Source organism: Agrilus planipennis, unplaced genomic scaffold (genome assembly GCF_000699045.2).
Source record: "Agrilus planipennis isolate EAB-ADULT unplaced genomic scaffold, Apla_2.0 scaffold13, whole genome shotgun sequence".
In the NCBI taxonomy this organism is placed as follows: domain Eukaryota; kingdom Metazoa; phylum Arthropoda; class Insecta; order Coleoptera; family Buprestidae; genus Agrilus; species Agrilus planipennis.
In genome coordinates this window covers 285,548-290,909 of record NW_020439040.1, presented here as the reverse complement: position 1 = coordinate 290,909, position 5,362 = coordinate 285,548, and the positions used below count along the sequence as shown (strand labels likewise).

The 5,362-nt window shown below is 33.9% G+C and overlaps 1 long non-coding RNA gene across 1 annotated transcript in view; it reads right to left on the bottom strand.

Annotated features, from left to right (window-relative positions):
- Positions 1-4,421, bottom strand: part of LOC108744202 — a 209,245-nt gene extending 204,824 nt beyond the window's left edge. Inside the window, exon 1 of the long non-coding RNA XR_001938937.2 lies at positions 4,255-4,421. This is a non-coding gene — a long non-coding RNA (uncharacterized LOC108744202). The remainder of the gene's footprint in view (positions 1-4,254) is intronic.
- Between the last annotated feature and the right edge of the window lie 941 nt (positions 4,422-5,362).

Genomic DNA, 5,362 nt, shown 5'->3' with positions numbered 1-5,362 from the left:
AATCTCTGAACGAGAGACTCGAGTCGCTCATAGAGAGATCCTCATTTCGTATCCAGTCTCTGAACGAGAGACTCAAATCTCTGAACGAGAGACTCGAGTCGCTCATAGAGAGATCCTCATTTCGTATCCAATCTCTGAACGAGAGACTCGAATCTCTGAATTAACAACTTTATCGTTCGAGTCTCTCATACAGAGACTGTGAGAGATCCATAAAAAACACCTAGGCCATGACTGAGAGACTGTGAAAGACTGTGAGAGACGCTCTTACAGACGCTGAAAGACTCTGAGAGACTGAAAAATTTTGTCTAGGTATGATAAGTCATTTTCCTGTTTAATTTTTATTTTTGATTTCCTCAATATTTCGGCGTTACGAATGGTGGATTTTCACCAATTTGCAGTTCAATGTACCTCTTCAGGTTAACTTTTAGAAATAATTGATTAATGTAATTGTACAGCAATGTAGAAAAACTTTGTACCTATCGAATAGGTATGAATACTACATATTATATATATCATGTACATACATATATGTATAGTTGTTTTAATTGACAATAGATTAGTCGCCGTGAAACTGTTTGACGATCTATTGATTGACCACCGAGTTGTCGCCGGGGTGGTATATCGTGTTAACGTCAAAATCAAACAATGAGTTACAAAAGCGGGGATGATATCCATAGCGATCGAAGCATCGAGAGGAAAATGTCGACAGAGAGGAAACCGGCACTTAATTTGCATGTCAAAGAGTCAATTATGAGGCCAGGGTCCCGGTTACTGTGTTCCAATTATTTTTCTCAAAGGTGCGCGACATCGAAATGCCCTCTATAAAGCTCATTAGCACTGATTAAAACGTTAACGAGGATCAGTAGTCCTAATTGAGTCGTGACATGGCACGTTTTCACAATCAAATGTTGATTATTGCTAAAATGGAAAACTTGATGTTATGATTTCCAATTACATATGTACATATAGGTATGAGGATTAAAAAATTATTGTAAAAGAAGCTTTTAACCGTGGTTTCACTCTCCTTGATGTCCTAAATGCGTGTCAAAGATCATCGAAAATACAATAATTTGATAAATTTGTTCTTAACTCCTGACCAGGATCATCAGGATAAAAGAAAAGTTTCTAATTTTCTAGGTTAAACATACACTCACATACGTAGAATTGCAGTACTTAAAAACTGTCTTTATCGAGATTAAAAGAAATCTTTCTGTCCCTCAGGAACAATATTTTTTTCTGGGTAAAAGATACCTTATGTCCTTTGCTGTACCCCTAACAATATATGTACAAAATATGATGATGAACAATTGAGTAAACAAACAAATTAGCATCGCATTTATAATATTAGTTAGGATTTTACGATAAACATTACATCATGCTTTAATTTGACTTAAATAATGAAAACTTAAAAAAAAAATACTGATTATCTTTAAAGAAAGAAAGAGGAGGGTATAGGTACAGGTACTTTAATAGCAGATTTTTGTTGGTTTTACAGAGGAAACTGTCTTTAGCTAAATGTTGCTTAGTTTTGGTTACTTGTACGCACCTATATATAAAACCACTTTTTACAAAGGGTAGAGACCTCATAAATTAATCTTAAAATATGGGGATCAAAACAGCAGGAGGGGTATATTTAAACAGTGAGGGGGAAAATTTAATCGTTTAAAGGTTGGCTTACTTAGGGGAGTTATAAAAACCAAGCTTGGTGATAGACAATAGCAAAACAAAAGCATTACCTATGCAAGTGTACCATTTTGGATTTTAAATTTTTTAGGAAAGCAGTTTTATAAATTCAAAATGCCGGTCACAATTTTCAGGCAACTGTACCTAGATAAATGTACCTAATGAACCAACACCAACTTTTAGCCTCCTGGTAGGAGTTTTATCAAAGTTTCCAGTATCATAATTGTTTATTGTTTATTAGGATTTTATACAATTGTTAAGTCTAATTTTTTGGGTATTTTTGTTATTTATAGTAGAAATTGTAATAATTATTCTACCATGAGGCAAAACATTGATGTAGGTCAACATTGGCAACTGGCGGACTACGGTCCAGGTCCGGACCTCGCAAGGTCCAAAAATTGAATCGCCAAAAATTTTTTGCCTAAAATTACCTGCCGACCTCTAGTGTAGGTCCTAAATTAATAAAAAATTTTCTATTATATTCTCTTAGCTGTAATGTCTTTATATTACGAATTAAGGAAAAAAAAGTGAATCGCGATTTCTTTGCAAAAATGACCATCTTTGGTTTGTACTAATATCTATAACGAGTGCGCTTGCATATTGCTCGGGTTCGCTTCATTTAAACTAAATAGGTGGATTAGCGAAGATCGCCAGGAGCCGAGGCATAATCAGTTAGGGCATAATGAAGCGGCACGGCGCGGTTGGAACTTCCTGCAAGAAGGACTTGTTCAACTCGTTGTCAGCCGCTTATTTAATTAGAGTAGCTGGGCTCCTTATTACGCCAGCCAGTCCTAAATGCGTTTACATTAGACTCCTCTACACAAAACAAACAGAAAACTTTTAGTAATAAAGACAGCGGAATTTTGAGATCACCGCCCGTTCTTTAAAGTCGGGGAAAATATTTTAACACTCTTCTATAAACAACAGGAATAAGGTCCCTTTTATTACGCATTTATTAGCTTAATTTTTCGTTGTCAGCAGGATAATTTTTATAATCAACAATATTGGTTTTTGTTAAAATAGAGTCTTCAGAATTTTATATATCTACGGGAGGAAGAAATAGAAGAAGTGGCTGATTTTCGGTATTTAGGATGTCAGATAGCTCCGGATGGAAGGTGCTGTAGAGATATACAACAGAGTAGCGCAGGACAATAAAAAGAAGTCACTTATATGCTCGCGAACGGTTAATTTAGAAATAGAAAAAGATTGCTAAAAGTGTACGATTGGAGAGCGGCGCTGTACGGGTGCGAAACATGGACGATGGGCGCGGCGCATAAAAAAAGGTTAGAATCGTTCGAAATGTGGTGTTACAGGTGAATGATGAGGATACCGTAGAAAGAGAAGGTTAGAAATGAGGAGGTGTTAGAAAGAATAGGAGAACAGAGGACTCAATGGAAGTTAATGCAAAATAGGCGAGATAGGTTGGTAGGACATCTTCTCAGACATGAAAGACTAGTCAGAAACATATTAGAAGCATAAACAGGAGTTAAAAGGAGTACAGGTAGACCTACATTAGATTACTGTTCACGAATGATTAAGGATGTGGGATGTTCTACTTTTAGGGAAATGCGAATATTAGCTCAGGATAGGGATGAGTGGAGGTGCGTGTCTAACCAGTCAGTCTTAGGACTAATGATGATGATGAGGGTACTTGGGTAAGTTAGTGCGACGTAACTATTTGCAATTGTTATTTTTATTTCGCTAAATGACGAACGCCACAAAACAGTGAAGTATCTTTTTCTCTGAAACTATCTTGGTACTTTAATTTGTATTTTATGAATACGTTTCATAAACAGTAAAGGTAAAATTGGAAGGATATAGATCAGGTGTTTACAAATTGAGGTGCAACCCGAGTATTAAAGTTTATATGTATAGAACATCCTAGACGTACCTATACGTAGAATAAAGGTACCTACCTATTACGGAACGTAAAAAACTATTTTTATTGCAAAACGCTAAAGCAACATGAAGATTATAATTTACTAATATTTTTGCAATTTTACATTTTACTTTAAAAAGTGAAAGTTATAGACTTTTGAAAATTCTGGAGAGAGAAGAACACCAGTTTACTTTTAAATTATTATCATTTAGATATTAATAATTCACCCTTACTCAACCTGTTTTAAGTCTCCCCTTTTACTTTGACCACAACTATATTTATGTTAAGCGAAACCTTCGCTGATAACAGAAATTACACACAATTTTCCTCTTTTCATGTCGCCAGAGCGAAAAGCTTTAAATTATATTTATTAAAATTATATAATCTTATTATTTATACATATACCCATGAAAAGATAGCTGAAGGAATTTGTATGAATTGTTCTATACCTATCATGTCTTAGTTTTCAAAAGATGACGCAATCCTTTGATAATTTATGTGTAATAGAACATCCCTATGATGTTCCCTTTTCACCACTAGTGTATAGGCAAGTTCCGCATTCAAATGCAAATTTTATTGTTAAACTTCTCATAAAGCATTAGTCTTAAATTTTGTGAAAAGTAACATGGAATTTTATTTACAATGCGAACAATAAATACAGTCTAATGGCTACTTAAGAAAATTACCCTTACCTTTACACTTGCAACATTTTCTTGGTGGATTTCTCTCTCATCGTGGAAGAACCTTCACAATAGTCACACTTAATGTCAATTTTAACACTTGCATTGTCCGAAAACGATAATTAACTTGTAATAAAATAAAGTATAAAACCGGCCGGCATCAAAACGTATCGTCTTTATTCGCGTCCTACTAATAAATGAACGACAATAATAACGTGCGCATGTACGACTAGAGTACGTATGTGTGAGTTTGTGTCTGTATTCGGTGTCGCTGTGTGGTGCGAATAAGCTATTTAAGAAAGCATAAAAAACTTTAGAGATAAGACCGGGCAAAAAAGGATTGTTTACTTAATACCATTCTAATAGCTAAGCATTCGCTTAGAATTGACTATTTGAAGGAAAAGTAGCAGAAAAGAATGTGCTTGTCTATTTATAAAAACGTTTTACAATTATTTGAATAAATCAAGTAGATGTACATTGTACAGGGCGTTTTTTAGAAACTGCTGTATATGATACTTTTTATAAACATAAATTCGTTTGATACAAACCTAATTTATGAATTTGACGATTTCCCTTGTCGATTAAAACATAAAAAATTATAAAATGTAAAAACTACTGTACTAAGTATTTCTGATATAGTGTTATTTGGTAAAGCTATCGTAAATAATTATTATGTGTGTTTAATATAATTTTATATTATTTAAAGGATGAACTAAATAATTGGATTAACTACGCTGTGTTAATTTCTCATTTGACGGCTCATAGCTGAGTCATTTTTCTACTATGAAAGGAGTCAACTATGAAATGTTAAATGATAAATTAACACAACATAATATATCCAACTATTTCATTGCTAGAACTAATATTCTTTTTACAATTAAAGTAAATACAGTTTTGGTATTGTCTAATACTATAGATCTAGCAGCACAACCCTTTTCTTTATTAATCTTATATAGGTAAGGCAAAATTTTCACCTATCCTGTAAATTACTGAGATACATAGGATAGTGATTTTACCATGTTATCCACTATAGTTAGTGGTTCATGATTTCATTCTGGGGGGGCTTTTCAGTAAATACTACCCTCACCAATGTCCCAAACTACATTAAGTCATTTAAACA